This window comes from Eschrichtius robustus, chromosome 12 (genome assembly GCF_028021215.1).
Source record: "Eschrichtius robustus isolate mEscRob2 chromosome 12, mEscRob2.pri, whole genome shotgun sequence".
Taxonomy (NCBI): Eukaryota; Metazoa; Chordata; class Mammalia; order Artiodactyla; family Eschrichtiidae; genus Eschrichtius; species Eschrichtius robustus.
The window spans coordinates 86,963,698-86,986,006 of NC_090835.1; the positions used below are offsets into that span (position 1 = coordinate 86,963,698).

Consider the following 22,309-nt stretch of genomic DNA (forward strand, 5'->3'; position numbering starts at 1 on the left):
CAGCTTTTGGTTTTGTTGATTTTTTTCATTAATTTCCTGTTTTCAGTTTGATCTATTTCAGTTCTAAAGTTCAATTTTTACAGTCATTTCTTTTCTTCTTCTTACCTTGGATTTAATTTGCTCTTCTTTTCTAGTTTCCTCTGGTGGAAGCTTACTGATTTTAGATCTTTCTTTTTTTTTTTTTTTCTCATATATGCATTCATTGTCTATTTCCCTTTAAACACTACTTTCTCTACATCCCACAACTTTTGATAAGTTGTATTTTAATTTTTATTAGTTCAAAATATTTTGGAGAAACACAGTTCAACCCAAAACACAGAAGGAATATATAAAGGTAAAATCAAATATTTTATTTTTATTTTTAAAATCAATCTAACAGATAACAGTTTGCTAAAAATAATAGCAACAATGTATTGACTGATTATAACTTATAGATAATTGAAATGAATAACAGCAACATTATAATTGATGGGAGGAAGGAATTGGGAAAATTCTGTTATGAGGTATTTGCACTACCCATGAAGTTGTGTAGTGTTATTTGAAAGAGTATTTAGATTAGTTATAAATATAAATTGTGAGCTCCCCTAGTTTCTGGTGGTTTGCTGGCAATCTTTGGTGTTCCTTGGCTTGTAAATGCACTACTCCAATCTCTGCCTTCCTCTTCACAAGGCATTCTCCCTGTGTTCATGTCTGCTTCCAAATTTCCCCTTTTTATAAGGAGATGTCATATTGGTTTTATTGGATTAGGATTCCCCTCCTCTCCAGTATAAGTTCATCCTAACTTAATTAATCTGCATTTATCCACATTACATCTGCAATTATCTTATTTCCAAATAAGGCCACATTCTGAAATAATGGAGGTTAGGGCTTCAACATATGAATTCGGAGCAGAGGAAACACAATTCAACTGAAAACAATGTAGTTGTATCTTGTCTTTTTATTCACTCTGATAGTCTTTGTTCTTTATTAGTATATTTAGAACATTCATATTTAATGTGATTATTGCTATTGTTGGATTAATATCTACCATATTTGTAACTACTTTCTATTCATTTTCCTATCCTTTGTTTTATTCCTTGTCTTCCACTCTGTTTCTGTCTTCTCTGGGTTTAATTGAGCATTTTATAGATTCTTTTTTCTCTCCTCTTAGCATATCAATTAGAGTTCATGTACTGGATACTCCAACTAGTACTGGCTCCAGCTGTGAGCTTTTGCTCCTGGGCTTCTACCCCCTGGTAACCGTGATTCATGGTACCTGCCTCTCTCTCCAGTTTTTTTGTCAGCAGGTTTCCTTGTGGCTCAATTCTCTGATATATCTAAGAAGAGTTGTTAGTTTTTAGTTTTTCTTAGCTTTCCTGTTGTCGTGAGGTAGGGAGTGATGACTTCCAAACTTTTTACAATTGGGGTAGAAACTTGAAGTCCTCTATGTCTACTTTTAAAATCTTATTGTCACTTTGATTAACTAGGCAGCCAAGTATTGTTTTCCAGTAATAAGTGATCCTGTTTAATTAGGTGTTCAAAATATCTGACAACTTTTGACATTTTTCTTCCTCAAATCAAGTCCTAATGTATATCATTTGCAGCTAAAACTGACTTTGAGATTTCCCAGAAGGCCCTAGAAAAAGAGGTAAAAAGAGAGGTGCTAGAAAGAGTTTAATTTATTTGATATATTACAATTGATGAGTTGCATGGGAAGCGTTGTCAAATTGGAAGAGGTATTTAGCTCTCTACTTGGAGTTAGTCAAACAGCAAAGTCCCCTTGACTGCCCTCACTTCTGACACTATTTGCAAGTTTGGGGGGGGTTCCCAAAAACACCTTTGGGTTTGAAGAATTCACAGAACTCACCAAAAGCTATTATGCTCACTGGTTATGACTTATTACAGAAAAAGCATACAAATTAAAATCAGCCAAAAGAAGAGACATATAGTGTAGATTCTGGCAAGGTTCTAAATATGACTTTCCTTGTCCTCAGGATGAGTTACCCTCCTGACGACGATGTGTGACAATACACACAGACTATTGCTAGCCCAGGAATCTCACCCAACCTTCCTTGTCCAGAATTTTTATTGGATCTTCATTACATAGGCATGAGTGATTGACTACCCACATGCTTGAACTCACTCACTAGGCTGACTGATACTAAGTGACCCGAAGCCCTCGCTGTAAATTACATGGTTGGTCTTTCTGACATGGCTACAGAGCATGGCCAACCCCACCGCCCCCCGCCCCCCAAACACACTACTATTAGATGTGATATAGATTACTTCCCAAAAGCTGAGAGCAAAGGCCAGACCGCTCTTTGGGCGTGGCCAAATTTTTCTCTACATGGGAAGGGATGGGCTCCTCCCCAGACCCTCACCTAGAACGGTATCTGGCAAAGAGGATGCAAATAATTCTTTTTTTCCAAGAAACTAATAACATAAATGAATAGCCTGTACTGAGGGGAACTGGTTGGCTGGGGATAGGAATAGGGAGGGCCTTTATACATAAAATATTTTGAACCATATATTATGTATACAAAAAATTTGAAAATTAACAAAGTAGTTATATGAAATATAATTTGGACATGCCAAAGACACAAAAGTAGGCCATATTTATGTTATAGATAAAATCACTTGGAGACCCTTTAAGGATACAAATCTTTTCAGCTTGCATCAGCAACAGAAACGGAAACTGGGGAGAAATAAATAGTAAAGAAACCCAGAAGGTCAAAATGGTAAGAAAAGTTTCTTGTTCCACTATTATATAAGACGCTATAATTCCATAAATAGTCTAAAAAATTATTGGAGTATTCTTATATGAAGAGGAAAAATTTTTATGTAGACTATTTAACTCTTTTTCATAATAGTATGAGATCTACAGTAGTTATTTACCCTACGATGGGGCTAAAACAAACTCATTTCGAATTCTAATTATTAGCCAAACATATATGTTAGTCCTTTATTTGGCAGAAGCATATGTCAACTCTAGAAAAACCTTGAGTAACAGTGTTCAAAATGTCCAATATTTTCATCTGGAACAACCAAAAAGAAACACGTTTTTTTTTCTTCTCATCATTCCCATCCAAACCACCTTATTTTTTCCTTCTTCTTTTCCTATCCTCCTCTTCTATCCAAAGTTCTGACTTTATTCCACTGTACAGTTTTGAGACGCTATTGATATTTTTGAGGCTTTACTAAGTGTCACATACTGGACTACTTAATTGAAAAAAAAAATTTTTAAATAAAGTCATGGCAATTGTCCTTGATAAGCAAACTAGTAGGAAGACAGTTGTATGTGTAAATACATCGTTTTTACAATGAGATAAATGTGAATTTAATATTACGAATTACCTATTAGTAAGAAGAAATAAATTATCAGATTTTTTTTTCTGGGCCATGAAGTATGAGTAGGCATCTGTCACATGGACAAGAGGAAGAAGAGCATTATCTGTGGAGAAAAGAGCTTAAGAGATCTTTTTTATTTGCACTGGCAAATCTCTTTTCTGACCTCAGATCTTTACATTCCTCTAGTGAAAGAAACTGCAAGACAAAACAAAACTCTCTTGCTAACGTTGCTCATTTCCCAGAGCTGAAATTTAACCTTTATTTTGCCAAAATGAATAAATTAAATCAATACAATAAACTTTCACCCTAAGCAGTGAGAATGGGGGAAGACAAAGGAGTACCGTAAAGGAAGCAGAGACGTCCACGAAACCACAGGCGGAAAAAGTATGCTGAGAGTTACAGTCTCTTCAGAGTCAGCAGCTGAGCTGGGTGCAATGAAGATGCAGCCCCTGTCTCCCCCAAGGAGCTTATGACCCAATAAATGAGAGTGAATTAAGATAAGACTGAACTAATACATCAAGTGCCTGGCACAGCATATGTAGCTCACAGGAGAGCGTCAGATCCAAACTGTGGAGATGGAGCTCTCATCACGCCCTGAGGACAGACAAGTGATCTCCAATGGAAGAAGTAGAAGCAAATGAAAAGGAGGAGCAAAGAAGTTTCAGGGCAGAAGAGGAGTATTTGCCAAGGTACAGAGGCCTTCGGGAACATGGACGGTGGGCACAGAAATATTGAGAGATATTAAGGAGGTAAGATAGAATTGAGAAGACTCAGTAACAGATAAATATGGGGAGTGTGGAGAAGCCAGGAATCAAAAATGATTCTCTGCCACAGAGATTAGCACAGTGTTAAGCTCAGTAAAAGAAATCTAACACAATTGGCTATAAAAGGTGTCATTTTATTTACATGAGATTCTAGAAAAGGACATACTGTAGTGATAGAAAGCAGATCAGAGGTGGCCAGAGGCAGGAGTGTAGGGAGAAGATGGACTACCAAGGAGCAGGAGGACACTTTTCAGGGGAAAGGTGCTGTTCTCCATGTTAAGTGCAGTGCTATGTGTACAATGGTGTATAACTACTGTGGTAGGCAAATGAGGGTTCCCTAAAAGATGTCCACACCATAGTCCCCAGAACCTGTGAATGTGCTTCCTTACATGGCAAAAGGGTCTTTGCAGATGTGATTAAGGTAAGGATCTTAAAACAAGGAGGTTACCCCGGATTATCCAAGTGGGCTTGATATAATCATAGGTTCCTTAAAGATAGGAGAGAGAGGCATAAGAAGATGAGAGTCAGAGAAGATGTGACAGCAGAAGCAGAGATCCGAGTGATGCAACTGTTGGCTTTGAAGATGAATGGGGGTCCATGGCCAAGGAATGTGGGCAGCCTCTAGAAGCCAGAAAAAGCAAGAAAAGAATTCTCTGCAAGAATTTCCAGAAGGAACACAGACCTGCCAACAGCTTGATTTTAGTCCAGTGAGAGCCATTCTGGACTTCTAAATAAAATAATTTTGTGCTAAGCCACTAAATTTGCACTAATTTGTTACAGCAACAATAGGAAATTAATACAATTATCAAAATTCATCAAACTCTACATTTAAAATGGGTGAATCTTATTGTACATGCATGTCTTACTAAAAAGGAAATGTTAGAGAACTATATCTCTGCTTTCTGTTTTGAAGAGCTCCGCAGAAGCTGGTGTGATCAGAGTCATTACAGAGTTCTAAAATCAAGCCATGGAAACCAGGGACAACCCCAGCCCTTGACTGGTCTGAGATTCCTACAGGAAACATGAATAGTCCCTGGAGACATCTTTGTGCCTCTGGCAACTTTACTTTCACACTGTTTCCTCAAACATCGTTTGGTCACTGTCTTAACTAGTATTATAAAATATCATGTCAGGCATTAGCTTTTAAGAATCATTGAAGAGGCTTTTCTGTTTAAAAATTCAGTAAGTCCCTTACATACAAATGAGTTCCCTTGGGAGAGTGCATCCATAAGTCCAATTTGTTCCGAAGTCCAACAAAGTTAGCCTAGGTACTCAACTAACACAATCAGCTATATAGTACTGAACTGTAATGGGTTTATAATACTTTTCACACAAATAATACATAAAAAACAAACACGAAAATTAAAAAAAAAATTAATCTTACAGTACAGTACCTTGAAAACTACAGTAGTACAGTCCAACAGCTGGCACACAGGGGCTGGCATTGAGTGCACAGGCAAGAAGAGCTACTGAATGGAGGAGGGAGAGGAGGTGGGAGATGGTAGAGCTGAAGGATCGTCAGCAATAGGAGATGGAGGGCAAGCTGCAATTTCACTAATGCCTGATGTTGATGGCACAAGTTCTGGTTCCTTGCTGGATTCAATTCTATCTACCTTCTTGAAAAAAACAATCCAGTGATGTCTGGGTAGTAGCTCTTTTTTTCTTGTCGTAGATGACATAGTAGCACTGGATTGCATTCTGAACGGCTGCTGCAACCTTCGTGCACTGTTCTACCTTCAGGTCCCGTGCCTCAAAACTAACAGTGCCGCCTCAAAGAAAGAAAATCCCCTTACCATTGACTGCATCGTGAATCTCTTTGGTTCTTCAGTTACTTCTTCCTTTAGTCTCTCTTTGTCCTTTGTCTGGGCCTCCAATTCCTGGTGCTTCTTAACAGTACCATCTACATCACCACTGCTTTTATGCTTGCCTCCAGACATCCTGGGCTTGAAATAAAGATACTGTACTACTGTACTCTGTACAGTACTGTACAGTAAAGTACACAAAAACACACCCACTTGTAGCGGATGCATGCACATGACAAGGTACGCCAGACACGTGAACTAACTTACGTGGTTGGACATGCAAACACACATTCACATCCTTGAAAGCTCGCAACTTGAAGGTTTGTATGTAGGGGACTTACTGGAGTGACCTCTATTCCTTGTTCTTCTCTAACTATGCTCATGGGGCCATTCCCATGTCTAGGCTTTTGCATTTGTTCTTACATCTGCCTCCACCTCTTTCAACATATATATCCAAGACTTTCTCCCTTATTTCCTTCAGGTTTCTGCTCAAATGTCACTTGCTTAGAGAGGCCTTCTCTAACAACCTTACCTCATATGGCACTCCCAGCATAATCCCTGGTATCCCTGATCCCTCTTATACTGTTTTGTTTTCTCTATAAAATGTATCATCACTTTGTCTAACTATATATTTATATTTAATTGTTCATTGTTTATTTCTCCCTACTAGAACTTAGATTCCAGAAAGCAGAGGCTTGATTTTTAAAATTTTACTGCAGTAATCTCAGCACCTAGAGTGGATCTGGCAAAAAGCAGGCATCAGGTATTTGTTGAATGACTGCCTTTGAGATACAGTGCACAGGAGAGGGAGTGGATTTGAAGTTGATGATTTTCCCACGTGTTGATGTTACAGACCTGCGTAAATTTCTGGACAAAAAAGTCCTGTAGGCAGTAGGACGCATAGGTCTGGATGGGAAAGAAATCTTACAATCATCAGTATTTAGAGAGATGTTGTAATCAAGGGAATTAATATAATACAAAGAATGTGTATGTCATTAGATGAGAAAAAAAGCTGAGATGGAACTGTGGGATATAGCCATATGTAAGAGACAGAAGAGAAGGTGGGCCCTGTGAGACAATGAAATCCAGGAGAAACTGGTTAAAAGCAGAGCAACATTCAATCATTTATTTCAGACACAACGTCAGGATGAATGTCGTTTTTCCAAACAAGGCCGTTTATTTTCTGATGAAATTAGGAAGAGATCCATACATAACCACCTATGTTTCGTTGCTGGGGGAAATTATTTTCTGTTCCCCAGTCTGATTTATGTAAAGTAGGCGGTGGAGCGCGACTCAAAGCACAATTTATATTTCAAAGATGGAGTTCAGCAACCTCACTGCAAATCTTGTGGAACTCAAAGCTAAGATGCCTGACAGCAGCTTCTGAAAATCCGTGAGCCCTGGTGACAGCTGCACGAAATTGCAGAGCACAAGACCCAGGTTTTCCTCCTCCTTGCTCAGTCCCCAAGGATCTGAGAAATGGTTTTTTAAAAGGAGCGAGGAAAGGGTGAGGGAGACTCATTTGAGGCTGTACAACCTGACTTTAAATTCTCCTGATTGAGGAGAATCGAATTTGCTAGAACATGTTCAGTTTGCTTCCTTTTGGCTTGTGATTTCTTCCTATGTTTGAAAACGACCAAATATCCTCCTTAATCATGGAATATCTGCATTCTCACCATGGAAAATGTAATAACCTCTTTTCAGCTTTTTCTTTAAAGAAGAGGGACAGAAAGCAGTAGAATGAAAAGAGACTGAAATCGTAAAGGGCAGAAAACATGCTCCAGGTGAGGCTCGAACTCACAACCTCGGCATCACCCGCACATATACTGCTGTATAAGTACCGCGCGCTAACCGATTGCGCCACTGGAGCATGCTTTCTTTGGGGTCTCGGTGCGCGCTCTACAGAGTCATGAGCGACGGGAGCGCTCGGTCCCCGCGACAAGCTGGAGCTGGAGCGCGCGGCACCGCTAGGGACCCTCTTCACCCCTACCCTCATCCACCGCTGCTACCCTGGCGAATAAAACACGCTTTGTTCGAGACGCTTTCATCTTTCGCAGAAGCGTGTATGTGATCCTTCCTCTACGCCAGCGGAAATCAGCATTTCCCCGGGATCCAGGGGTGCTCCTTTTAGAAGCCCCGAGAGAAGGCTGAGGAGAAAGGGCGAGCGGACTCTGGCTCTTCCTCGCCTTGACCCCAAGAAGGGAAAGATATCCATGGAAGACAAGGGCTATTTGGCTGAGGCAGAGCATCACCGCGCACCGCCTGGCTGGTCCGTGATGCTTCCTGCCAGATGGAGGACGCCGAGAAGCCGACACAGCCCAGCCCTCGCTCCGCGAGTCTCCCAGCACCCGCCGCGCTCCTGGAGGGACTACCCGCCTCGCTGTCCAGCACCTCCAGGTTGCGCCTCCCGGTTCCCCCAAATCCTCCCCGAGCCTGCCTGAAAACCGCATTCGAAGTCATACAGCCAGCTGGTCCGGCATCTCTTGCGGGAAAAGCCAGAGTGGTAACCGCTCCTTTGTGGCGCGTGTTACAGAAATCAAGGCGGTGTCCACCACCCCTACTCCCACCCTGCTCCTCCACCTGTTTTGACCTTCTTTAGAGGTTCATTGCAGATAGTTTGCCTCTGCGATCTAATGCCCACCCAGCATCCTCGTTTCCTGCCTGGGGCATCTAATTATAAAGGCTAGTTTTGTTTATTTGTGTGTTTGTTTGCTTGCTTGTTTTTGGCGTGGGGAAATCGCAGCTGTCACATACACACGAGCTACGAAGCCTTTTGGCTTTTATGGAATAATTCCTGTCAGAGAAAAGGAGAATTGTGTAAAGAAGGGAATAGTCTATTCCTGACCACAGAATACTTAACAAACAGGACAGAGAGCAATACACCAATGAGCAAATTTCTCCATACAGACGCATGAAGGGATGTGAGGGCAGAAGTGTTTCCACATCTCGGTGTCTATTGCATTACTGAATTGGGATCTTTACATACACCTTAAAGTGAGGAGCAGTGAGAAGCGATATAGACTCTTTAGTAATGACCATCTCACCACACGATCTCCTCCTACATTCCCACCACACAGTCCTAGAGAGAGACCGAGATCTGCCTGAACCTCTAGAGGTCATTCCATCTAAATAATAATAGCAGCCACTAGTTGGATCGAGCTTATCATGGGCCAGACACTGTTCTAAGTGATTTATATAAACCTCATAAGAGCACTCATGGTGCTGTGTTCCAAGTCTGGATCTAGGTAAGAAGAACCAGTATCTAGGGAATTACTGTTCTTAAGAGATGAAAACTTACAAGACTCACAGTATGTCACTGGATATTAAACTGACTTTCATTAACACAACATAGGCATTATAAGCATGAAATCACGTTCATGGAGAAAAATGTTGATAGAAAGCTAAGTGCTTTAATTTTTAATGTTGAAACACACACACACACCTTCTGATCTCTGCCTACTCTTCCATGGAAGGCCAGCCTGTATGGACTACAACATGGGCTCCCCTGCCCTGTGACTTCAGCTTTGAGTTTCATTTGTGGGAGCACTAACAGGAAACCAGAATGAGAGAAGACAGAGAGGTTGGAGTATTTATTTCTCTGGATCCCTTTCTCTGGGTCAGCTTGGTCTAGTTCATCAAAGTGGACGTTTCCTTCAAGCTCCAGATAAATACCAGAAGTGAAATTGCTGGATCATATGGTAGTTCTATTTTTAATTTTTTAAGAAGACTCCATGCTGTTTTCCATAGTGACTACACCAATTTACATTTCCACCAAGAGTGCAGAAGGGTTCCCTTTTTATCACATCTTCACCAACATTTGTAATTTCTTGTCTTTTTGATAATAGCTCCATCTTTTAATTGGGGTATTTAGACCATTCATATTCAGAGTGATTATTGATATAGTTAGATTAATATTTACTAATTCATTATTGCTTTCTATTTGTTGCCCTTGTTCTTTTTTCCTACTTTTGTCATCTTACACTTCTTCTGCCTTTTGAGGTTTTAATTGAGCATTTATATGATTCTATTTTCTCTCCTGTCTTAGCATATCAGTTATACTTCTATTACTTTTTTTAGTGGTTGCCCTAGAGTTTGCAATATACATTTGCAGCTAATCCAAGTCTACTTTCAAATAACACTATACCACGTCATGAATAGTGTGAGTACCATATAATAACAAAATAATCCCAATTCGTCTCTCCTGTACCTTGTATCATTGCTGTCATTCATGTCACATATATGTAAACATACATAAGCAAATATATATACATATACATATGATATACAAATAAGCATACATGAGCAAATACTTTGTTTACACTACTATTTTGAACAAACTGTTATATGGCAGATCAATTAAGAATAAGAAAAAAACAGGGTTTTATTTTACCTTCACATATTCCTTCTTCAGTGCTCTTTCTTTGTCTATGTAGACCTGAGTTTCTGACCTATATTTTTTCCTTCTCTCTTAAGAAGTTCTTTTAGCATTTTTTTTCAAGGCAAGTCTACTAGCAACAAATCCCTTTAAATTTTGTTGGTCTTAGAAAGTCTTTCTTTTTTTTTTTTTTTTTAAATTTATTGGCTGTATTGGGTCTTTGTTGCTGCACGTGAGCTTTCTCTAGTTGTGGCGAGTGCGGGCTACTCTTCGCTGTGGTGCGCGGGCTTCTCATTGTGGTGGCTTCTCTTGTTGTGGAGCACAGGCTCTAGGCACGCGGGCTTCAGTAGTTGTGGCACGTGGGCTCAGTAGTTGTGGCTCGCAGGCTCTAGAGTGCAGACTCAGTAGTTGTGGCTCACGGGCTTAGTTGCTCCGCGGTATGTGGGATCTTCCCGGACCAGGGCTCAAACCTGTGTCGCCTGGATGGGCAGGCGGATTCTTAACTGCTGCATCATCAGGGAAATCCAGAAAGTCTTTCTTTCTTGCTTGCTTCTGAAGGATAATTTTGCAGGGTACAGAATTCTGGGTTGGTGGGTTTTTTTCTCTCAACACTTTATATATTTCACTTCACTCTCTTCTTGCTTGCATGGTTTCTGAGGAGAAGTTGGATGTAATTCTTATCTCTGTTCCTCTATGGGTAAGGTGTTTTATCCTCTGGCTTCTTTCAGGACTTTTTCTTTATCTTTGATTTTTCTGTAGTTTAAAAATGATATACCTACTTGTAGTCTCCTTGTTATGTATTCTTCTTGGTGTTCTCTGAGCTTCCTCAACGTGTGGTTTGGTGTCTGACATTAATTTTAGGGAAAGCCTCAGTCATTATTGTTTCAAACATTTCCTCTGTTTCTTTTTCTCTTCTCTTTCTGGTATTGCCATTACTTCTATGTTACACATTTTCTGGTTGTCCTACAGTCCTTGAATACTGTGTTCTGTTTTATTCAGCCTTTATTCTCTTTGCTCTTTCAGTTTTTGAGGTTTCTATTGATATATCCTCTAGCTCAGAGATTCTTTCCTCAGCTGTGTGCAGTCTACTTAAAAGCCATCAAAGGCATTCTCTATTTCCATAATAGTGTTTTTTGGTCTCTAGCATTTCTCTTCTTCCTTCCTTCCTTCCTTCCTTTCTCCCTCCCTCTCTCCTTTTCTCTCTCTCTTTCTCTTTCTTTCTTTCTTTCTTTCAATTTCCATCTCTTTGCTTACATTGTCCTTCTGTTCTTGCATGCTGTTTACTTTATGCATTAGTCCCCTTAGAATATTAATCATAGTTGTTTTGCATTCCTGGTCTGATCATTCCAACATCCCTGCTATGATGCTTGCTCTGTCTTTTCAAGTGTCTTTTTTTGGTTTTTGGTTTTTGGTTTTTGCCTTCTGGTATGCCTTGTAATTTTTTCTTGATAGCCAGACATAATGTGCTGAGTAAAAAGGACTGCTGTAAGTAGACCTTTAGTAATGTGGTGGCGAGGTGTGTGGGGCAGGGAAGTGTTCTGTAGTCATATGATTTGGTCAGTGACCTTTTAGTGAGTCTATGCATCTGGACTGTGGACTTCACAAAATTTCTGTTTTTTTCTCCCCCCCCCTTAGATGGGATAGGATGATTAGACTGTGCTGGTGTTGGGCATTTTCCTTCTCCCATATAGAAGGCTAGAACTGACTGAAATGAGTATTTCCCCTCCCCAACGTCAATATGGCTCTGCTAATATGCCATCAGGTTAGGCTCTGGTTAACTAGTTTCTCCTGAGAGCAGGCCTTTTATAGATGGACAGAGTCTTCTGGTGTATTTCAAAATAGTTCTTCTTTTTTTTTTCCTCTGCCAGTATTATGAAAAAAATTTTCTCCAATATTTACTGTGAGAACTTGGTTGAACTCCTGGTGGTAAATCTCCCAATATTGTTAGGGTCCCCCTGTGACTGAGTTCCCCTGGAGTTTTTAACTCTCAGAGTTTTCCACATTGAGCCTCCAGAAATTCATAAATTACAGTTCAGGTTTTCTTCCCAGTGCTGGTTCCCTGGCAGTTTCTGGTCATGGGTCTCTGCTTGATAGGTTTGTGACTCATATTTACCAGTTTGTCTCTCCAATCTTGCCAGCAGGGGTTTGTCCTGTATTCTCCTCTCTCTTAAGGATTCAAGAAGAGTTGTTGGCTTTTAGTCTGTTCAGCTTTTTAATTGTTGTTAGGACAGGGCGGAGACTTCCAAGCTCTTTACCTGAGGAACTGGAAACCATGTGTTGCATTTTTAACATTACTGAATACGGTGCCACATAATTAACAGCTTTTTACCAGTGTGTGCCAAAATCAAGGTCCCTGAAGTTCAGTGGATAAACTGCAAATATTATAGACATTAACACTGTAAAGTTATTACAAAGATGGTTTTAATTTTCCGTATTATTTCCTTTTAACACCAGGCTAAATAATTTCCTGATAATGTCATCTGTCTACAGAGTACATGCAGGTTTGGAAATGTAGCATTCACTCATTCATTTTTAAAAAATGTATTCATACATATTTGAATGCCAACTTGCTGTGGTGATACAGCTCTAAACAAGGCTTGGTTTCTACTATCAATAAGTGTCACTTTAGAAGAAAAAGAGAAAAAATACCTCAATTATTTACTAGATATTATTCAATATATGCTATAATAAAGGTGTACAAATGGTGCTATGAAAAGACACCTCTCACCTAGATTGAAGGTAAAGTGATACATGAGCTGAATTCTGAAAGATGTGTAGGACTTAGCTAGAAGAAGGGACGGAGGCATATTTCGAGCAGAGAGAGTGGTATTCATGAAGCTATGAAAAGCATAAAAAACTCTGAAGACTGAGCAACAACCAGAGTCCTCAGTTGCAAGAAATAGACAGCTACTCTGGTTGATTTTAACAAAAACGAACCATCTGTGCCTGTCCTGCATCTTCAGCAATTTACAATAAAATTTTCAAACATGGTACAATGTAAAGTGTGTTGGATTGTTTCAAGAATCCAAAGTACTTTTTGAGGAATGTATCTGTGACTTTTGGGTATTATTATATTATTAATTATTTAATACAAATGTGGTATATGGAAATTCCATCATTTTAATCTTTGATCTGGATTCTTGATTTTAGCAATTTATGTTAGCCATTCAGAAGTGATCAGTGGTTTGCTTTTGCAGACAGCTAATTCCAATAATGAGATAATAAATTGAGACCGGGAAGATTAGTTGCTTCCTACTTAGGTAGAATCTTCATCAGCACTGTGTTACTTTCTTTTTTCTTCTCTATGAACTGACCTTGGTTCCTTGGTTTTCAGGTAACTTTTATGCCTCCTAAGGTGTTTGCAAACTCACCACACTCTGGTTACATTTCTTCAGCTCGGCCTAATTCAACAAACAGTTACTGAGCACCCACTAGGTTCCACACTCTGCAAGGCTCTGAGATACAGTGTCAAACAAGATATGACTCCTGCCTTCAGGGGAGCTTAAAGTCCATTAGGTAAGTATGATAAAATCGATAATTACAATATCTCTTTAGGCCTATAGCACCCAAGTTAGTCAGGACTCTACGTTGCAATTTATTGAATCCCAATAAAAATTACTGATAGTTTATCAGCTGGCTTATATTGGTATTAATTTTATTGGTGGCACTTCGAGTGAGGTTTTCATACCTGAATTTCAGGTATCATCAAGAATTCAGATGGCACAGCAGCTTTATTTCTGTTATGTAATTCCTTTTGTACCTGAAAAGGTCGATTTTTAGTTCTAGGTTTTGGTGTCAAGGACAACCGAAACTCACCCCTTAGAAATACATCTCTTAATTGAGGTCTGCTCCAGATGGAAAACGAACGCCTTTAAGGCCCCAGTGAGATTCGAACTCACGACCCCTGGTTTACGAGACCAGTGCTCTAACCCCTGAGCTACGGAGCCTCGCCTGACGACCTCTTTCACGCCTTGTCCTAAAGCAGATTATAGGCTGAAATCTTTAGGTTTTTGTTGTTTTGTTTTGTTTTGATTGGTTTCTAGAAAATTTGACGCTCTGCCCCCATCCCCTTTTCGATTTTCTGGGCTGTGGTCAAACAAATTCCCTCACTCTCTGATAGTTTTAACATCCCGTTCGATTCGCTTTTGTCAAAGGAAGTACAAGACCCTTCAATCACCTCTGAGATTTTTGTTTGAATCCAGAGCAGCCGAGGGTCCGAGGTTGCACGTTGACGAGAGTGGGGAATAAACAGCTTGCCCATTTGCCAGGATGCGGAGGTTGGGGTGAGAACTACTGGGCCACTTGATTTTAGTTACAGCCACGCCCGCTACTCTGCGGTACCTTTCGCACCGATTGAAGCCCAGATATTCCAGACTTCAGTTCTTAGAGCCTTGGGGGAAAGCAAGCAAGATCTGTCTCAAATTCCCCGATATCAGCTATCAGAAGAGAGACTGAGGGGTGAGGGTAATGATGAGGCCAGCAGGAAGAAGGAAATGGAGCGACCTCCCGGGAACAGAAGCCGAGGAGAGGCTCTGCCTTTTGTAGCCTAGTCCTTGAGGCTGGAATACCTTTTGGAGCCTCAATCCGGGGCGTAAAGAAAGGGCCATGTTTCTCCTCCACCGCGCGTCGCTGAAATCCAAATAGAAAAGTTCTGTCCAAAGGTGCTGTGGCAAAGATACCAGAAAATTGTTAATTTCCACCCGGGCAAAGGGGCTGTGAGGGTCACCAAAAAAAAAAAAAATCTGTATAGCGACGCAGCTTGCACAAGCACCAACCATAATGTACAGAGAGCTGGTAAAGAAGAAAACTCAACCACAAATCCTAGGTCTCCTGTCCCAAGTCAGAGGCCCTGTGCACCTGAAACAAAGCAAGGACTGTTTTCCTGTCTACTTTCAGGATTTGATAGCTGGCTAATAAAGAAACAATGGCTCTTAATTCCAAACGAAAAGCAAAACCAAAACACCTCGACTACTGACAAATACAAGTAACATTAAAACAACTCAGCAAAATAAGATTTATTGGTGGAGAAGAGGGAAATCCAGTCTCTGTGCATCTGTCCCAGCCTGGAATACAGTTCTCCCATAATCCAGAGGAGACGCTGCAGAATCTCTGAAAAGCCAGCCAGCCAGCTCTCTAAAAGGTCTCCCAGGGTAAAAAACAACACACTTCACCTCCCACTCACCAAAGTCATATACAGGCCAAACAATGCCCTTGTGACCTGGAGTGTCATAAATGCAAATAATAGGGAAACGCAAGAAAAAAAGAAATGGGCGTATTAAAGAAGTTGAGAGTGAGGGGAGTGAAAGAAATGTGAGGTCAATTTTATCACTACTACTCATCAGCGGCTTCCTAAACTTCTCTGGACTCAAGGTCTGCCTCCTGCTTTCCAGGAGAGCCAGTTTGTTCAGATTCTCCAAAATCCTAAACTTGCCCGTGCAGAACGGCCTGTCTCCGGAAGCTCCTCCTCATCTCCTGAGTATCAGAGAAGAAGGGGATGCAGGCTCAAGAGAGATCATAAAGTCCCAACAAACCTGTGATTTGCAGTTTTCTCAGATTTCATCCTGTATTTAGGTATAGTGATCACCTCTGGTTTTCTTGCACCTAAAGTAATGTATAACCTCAATGAAATACGGCGAGACGGGCAACAGGAAGAAACTGTCCTCAGGACTTTTCAGTAACCTTCTCCTCAAGGTCTTTCCGGTTTCTGTCTGCTTCCCCGGGCCCAGAGTCACATGTTTTAGGGTTTGTTCCCATTTTCAGGTAACAAAGTGTCCATTACCCAGTACTCATAATGAATTTATTGTCTCTCAGTCCCAAATTCACCCTTTTTGCCTGCCTTGTGGAAATGGATATGAATCCTTTAAATAGTTTTCTTTTGCCAGTCGGCACTGAAGCTCTGCAGGTAGAGGATGGTGGAGAATCATTGCAGGAGGAAGCGGGTTTTGCATCCTGGTTCCCACGCACTACTTGGCCTGCTGCTTCCCCAGGGCCTTGCTCCTACACTAGGCATGGCTTTCCCCTGCTTCAGGATCCAGCAGCCACCAACTTCCCCTGGCCAGCATCCCCCTTGAGCGTTCTGTAGGGGAGTGCTCTCAGTGAGATACCTCTCCAAGAAGAGCTTTCCAAGAAACGCTGGAAGACGGATCTCCAGCAAGTTCCAGAGGGCACATTTCAAGCAAGTTCTGCTGGCACAACCCGAGAGCAATTTCTCTGCTCTTCAGTGAGCCATACCCATGCCTTCCCCATCGAGGTCTGGATCTTAGCTAGGGGTGGGGTGAAGGGTAGAGGGCTCTTCCTTCTGTGCTTTGGCTCAGCTGTAGGTGAGGGGCACTTCCTAAGGTGTTTTCAGCCCTAAGGGTAGTGACTGCTCCTTATATTTGCTATTCCTTTATTCATCAGTGTTGTCTTTACTTTTTTACTAGCCAATTCCTTGTTTCTCCAACCGCTTCTTTAGGTAATAATTCTCTGTATTAAACTTTCCCTGTTCATTATAAGAGAAATACTTTCTGGAGATGTAATGTACAACATGACAACTGTAGTTAACAACACTGGATTGTATATTTGAAAGTTGCTAAGAGAGTAGATCTTAAAAGTTCTCATCACAAGGAGAAGACGTAACTATGTGAGTTGATAGTTGTCAACTAAACTTATTATGGTATCATTTTGCAATATATACATATGTCAAATCATTATGTTGTAAACCTTAAACTTACACAATGTTATATGTCAAATATATCTCAATAAAACTGGAAAAATAAATAAATAAACAACTTTTCCTGCCCAGTTATTTGTTCCTCTCTCCTCATTGGACCAAGATTGATCCATACCTAACTATTGCCACGTAACAAATCATACTAAAACTTAAACGGCTTAATTTATCACCTGTCATTTATTCGTTCTCACAGATTTGTTGGTTTTCACAGAGTTTGGGCAGAGCACAATGAGGACGGCTTGCCTCTGCTCTGTGATTTCTGGAAACTCAAGTGGAAGACCCTAAGACCGGGGGCAGGAAATCATCTGAAGGATGGGTTACTCAAATGTATGGCCGCTGCTGCTGGCTGTGGGCTGAGGCCTCAGTTATTTTCCATGTGGTCCCTCCCTGCAGCTTTGTTGGGGCTTCCTCACAGTGTGGTGGCTGGGTTCTGGGGACAAATGTCTTGAGAGAAAACTATTGGAAGCTTCTATCACCTTTTATGACCTAGCTTTGGAAGTGATAGAGTATCTCTTCCATCGTAGTCACAGGCCTATCCAGATTCAAGGGGAGGGAACAGAGACCCCCCAACCTCTGGAAGGAAATGTGTCAAAATTGTATTCAAAGAAAAACACATGGCATGAGATACAGCTGTATGACCATCTTTGGAAAATACAATCTACTACAGGTTTTTTATGACGGAACTCTAACCACTTAGAAGCCTCTATCTCCTCAGATTTCACTTATCCAATGTCCCCTGGACTTGTAATGAAAATTTTGAGACATTAAAATAAATTAATATTAATATTAAACAGGTGCCTAGGAAACATACTACCCAGCAGTTCATGGAATATTGACTGTGCTGGGCCCTGCAAAAATCAGTCTATAAAGAAAATTGAATTATGGCATATTTCAGTTACCATTTCTTGTTTACATTATATTTTGATAATATCCATTTTCAAGTATCCCAAATATTTTAAACCTGTATTCAGACGTTTTCATTTCTACAAAAAAATATATAAATAGATTTCAAGAGTGTGTAGGAATATACCTATGCTTCAAAGTATAGGAAGCATTAGTGCAAAAATTCAACATATGTATATATTAAAATATAAACTGTCAATTTTGCATACTTTGTAATTGTACTGTTCGTATAGTGAAAAAATAGTCACAATAAAAAGAGTAAAATCTACAAACAATAAACTTATTTTTTAAAAAGAGATGCTTCCCATTTAGTTTTAGGGTAATAGATGAGGTAATTACAAATTAAAAAGTGATAGCTCTCAAATTTAAGTGTCCTATAGATTTAGACTTTACAGCCTAATTATAGAAACTTGGTGATATTCCTAGTTATCGGAATTTTAAATTTCTTCTCTCCTTTAATCCTAGAATAATCATTGCAACAAAGATATTTCTTCTCTTTTTTTTTCCTTTTTGTTCCCCCTCCCCTTTGGCTATTTCATTTTCAGTCACTTAAACATATTTTTTTCAGTCATAAAAGGTAAACATTATGTTTCAGAATAGCTGCGGTCACCCAAGATGGGTAATATTTACTGGAAAGCATCTGAGAGCTCCAGAGAGAAGAATGGCAGGATTATTACTGTAGAGCACAAGCGACCCTGCAGGTCAGAAGACGGTGATGGGTGGAATGAATGATGTAAGTATGGCTTCAGGAGATAAAATCACAGTTTGGATGGGTTGAGAACAAGGGGACTGACCCTCTCTTGTCCACAGCAATGGGGTTGACCATTTATTCACTTAAAGTTTCCACCGATCCTGGGGCAGCATCGAACTGGACCTGCTGGATAAAGGTTTGAACCGCAAAGGACACAGTGACCTGGGGTCCAGATCACATGTGGGGGTCGGGGCCGTAGGAGGAGATTTGTGTGAGGCGCGGGACCCTGGTCTGGCTGGCGGCGGAGCGGAAGGCAGGGGACTGGGCTGGGGAAGGGGGAGGGGCGAGGAGGGAGTGTCGCTCAATACCCTGCCACCCCGTCTCCAAGGCAGAAAGAATTATTCAGGTCCGTACTAACGCTCGTACTCTCCTACCTCTCTGCTTCGCAGTCTCTGAACTCAGAACTCGTAGTCCGACAAACTTCAGAAACTTTCTTCTGGGACTCAGCTAGGCGCTAACCCCTCAGAGTCTACAGTATAACACTCTCAAACAGATTAACGTGCAAGGGTGGCCGAGTGGTCTAAGGCGCCACACTCAGGCTTCTGCTTCTCATCGTTGGGGCTGCTGGTGTCCGAACGGAGGCGTGGATTCAAATCCCGTTTCTGACACATCCTTATTTTGTTTCACTTGCCACGTTCATGTCAAAAGTTTCACCTTGGATAGCTCGTAATAACTCAACCCTCAACACCGCAAATATTTCCCGCCCTGAAGGACACTCGAAAATGAGAATTCCCCAGTTTGAGAATATTAGGATACTTTCAGAGCTATATGGAGGCAACCTCCAGCTCTGCCTTCTGTGAGATCCCTCTTCCCAGGAAAAAAATACCATAACAACCTGTGGTCTTTTCCTTAGTGGATCAACTGACCAGTCATCCACACTTGGATCTTGGGTTTTTACTGTGGGAAGAATTACTGAAACCTTCACTGCTTTTCTGCACACAGAAAGGAATCTGTTATAAAGTTCTAACAAAAAGTTTCCTTTGTCACCTTCTTATATCACCTCTAAAGTCTAAGAGGGAAAGTCCCTCAAGATTATGACACTGCTGAAAACATTTTTTGGTTACCAATAGCCAAAAAAATGCTCATACTATTAAAATTAAGTAAATCAATAGCTCATTTTGAGATTTCTTTTAAGAATGATGTGATCTAGTTGTCTTGTCTTTCATTTTATAAAGTAAATAATGCCTTCTATGAAGTTCTACATAGGCTAAGTAAGATCTTGGTCTTAAAATTAAGATCTTAGATTTCTGCAGCTTTGATATTAAATGAGTTTTTCTTCCTGTATAGCTTTTAAATCACTACACAGCAATTTTTCTCCTAGAAATGTATCTCGGTGAAATTCCAGCTCAGCTCCATGCTTGGCCTTACCTAGTGTAGCATTTTGCAGTACCAGATTGTTAGAGGCAACCTAGATGTCCATCAGGTGTACAGCAGTGGCCACCCATGAATTTCATACTATGTAGCAGCTGCACATAAAAGCAGATGTAAATGTAGCAAGACAATAGATTTTTCAAACTGCGTTGAGTAAAAGAAAAAATATCAGGATGAACAGTGCCAATGAAAATTAAAATCACACAAGGCAACAGCATTGTGTTGAGGGTAGTTTCTTTTCTAAAGAACATTAAAAACTTTACAGAGGATCTATATGTTGGGGGGAGAGGAAAGGGATGGATACAGGCCATGAAACAAAGTAGAACTGAGAATGACCTTTCATGGACCAATAACACAAATGAGCCCTGGACAACCAAGTGTGATTAACTTACCTTTTGAACCCAAAGCCTCTCTTTCCCTTCCATCATTAAATTCCACTTTTTTACACTCTACAGATTCCTAAGCACCCACCACACTTTTCTGCTCTGCATTTCCCCTGCAATCATGAAATTCCAAGTTATTTTTCTCCATTCTCCATTTTCATCGTTTTCAGCCATTGTTTCGAGTTGGGACTGTTTATTTTCCTGTTACTGGCTTTATTTTCTATTTCAAAGCATTCCTACTATATTTTGGACTACACAGAGAAACCTAAAAAGTATTGATAAAATAAAAATAATTTTACAATGTTTACTTCTCTTTATAAGGTACCCAACACCTGCTCAAGACGCTGAGTACTGAGCTCTGAGGATCCTTCTAGCCAGGAAATTGTTACAGAGCTTGATTAAAAAAAAAAAAAAAAAAACTTAGGAGACAATGTTCTGAGTACTTGCCACTTTCCCCAAAGTGTCATTTCTTATTTAACTTGGAAGATGGTAAAATAAGGTATTGTGATGTTGTTTTTAAATGCAAAAGGCAAAACCAGAAACTGTATATACTTAGTCCTTCCTATATGTTTCTCATTAATACAAAAATACAAAGGCTGCAAATTGATTTTAACAATTGTATGATTGTTTCCATTTTGTTTCTTTCAATTCCTCTCTATGGGGAAAAGCTGTGAATTTGCCAGTAATTTCCCCACTGGAAAAGTCTAAGACTTTGTGTGGGAGACCCTTGAGCTGAGCTACCACTAAAAAAAGTCTGGGTCCTTCTGGCTGGTGTGGTCATGCAGGAGACTGGCCTTTGATTTGCCAACAGCGAGGCAGACAGTATAACGTTTTCCTCCTGCCCACAGCAAGTGGATCTCTCCGGGAAAGGGAGATCTTCCTGGTTACTTTGTATTTTTGTTTTGTTTTGTTTGTTTTTGAGTCAAGTTCCTGGGTTTCGTTAAGATCAACAGCCTGACAAAGCAAGGCACGACCTTCTGCTGGAAATCCACTGCTGGCTTCTCTCGGGAAGAGAAGGTCATCATCGGTGGCGCTAAGATTTTTTAAATGTGCCCACTTGGCTGTGGGAATACTCCAGGTTCTCTAATTGGGAATTTTCATTTGTCAAAGGCTTGACTGGAGGTTCGAGAGATGCTGTTGGCGGGGTGTCTTTAGAGGCAGAATGGGCCGAACTACGGAATAAGCGAGGATGACGCTCAAGTGCCGGGGGAACCAAGGTGGAAGGGCAAGAGTGAGATTTTTTGAAGGCTGAAAGGTGAGTGTGCCTGCCGAAAACAAAACTGAGTCTTGTCAGAAGTGGGATTCGAACCCACGCCTCCATGCGGAGACCAGAAGCCCCGAGACAGGGAAGACAGAAGCTTGAGTCTGGCGCCTTAGACCACTCGGCCATCCTGACACGACAACAGCAAAACCTCAGCGGTAGCAATTCTGTCCATGATTGAAAACTGTTCCATCCAGGAAGGAGAGGAACCAGTCATTTTTAGAAATTACAGGAGCAAACCAAGCACTATCTGCAAAACCGAAAGACAGGAAAGGAGGAGTTTTACGGTGAAGACGTGCGCTGGGCGACAGAACTGATACTGCTCTGAAGACCGGGAGCCCACATCACACCTACTTTGAGTCTCTCTCCCACTCCACCCCTGCTGACCACGGTTACAAGACCGACCTTAAGGAGTAGGGGACTTGGGATATAGATTTTATCGGCCCATGTTGCAACTACCGTCTTTCAGGAGCTTTCCCCGGTGCTCACAGTATCTCACAGTATTTTATCTTAACAAGTTTTTATTAGTGGAGACTGGGCCTGTGAGTGGGACTTAAAGATTCCCTGTACAGTAGTATTTCCAGCATCTTAACGGTTCCTACAAGGGGTCCACTCCCTTCTCCTCTCTCCTCTTCTCTCCTCCCTTTCCTTCCGTTGCCA

The 22,309-nt window shown here is 40.8% G+C and overlaps 3 non-coding genes across 3 annotated transcripts; all 3 read right to left on the reverse strand.

The window, feature by feature from the left end:
* Positions 1-7,669: 7,669 nt before the first annotated feature.
* On the reverse strand, positions 7,670-7,763 carry TRNAI-UAU (transfer RNA isoleucine (anticodon UAU)). The gene is made up of 2 exons: positions 7,726-7,763; positions 7,670-7,705 (listed from the first exon to the last, which is right to left on the reverse strand). It is a non-coding gene; the product is annotated as a tRNA-Ile (tRNA).
* Positions 7,764-14,142: 6,379 nt separating this feature from the next.
* Positions 14,143-14,215, reverse strand: TRNAT-CGU (transfer RNA threonine (anticodon CGU)). The gene has a single exon. It is a non-coding gene; the product is annotated as a tRNA-Thr (tRNA).
* Positions 14,216-21,676: 7,461 nt separating this feature from the next.
* TRNAL-CAA (transfer RNA leucine (anticodon CAA)) lies at positions 21,677-21,784 on the reverse strand. The gene is made up of 2 exons: positions 21,747-21,784; positions 21,677-21,722 (listed from the first exon to the last, which is right to left on the reverse strand). It is a non-coding gene; the product is annotated as a tRNA-Leu (tRNA).
* Between the last annotated feature and the right edge of the window lie 525 nt (positions 21,785-22,309).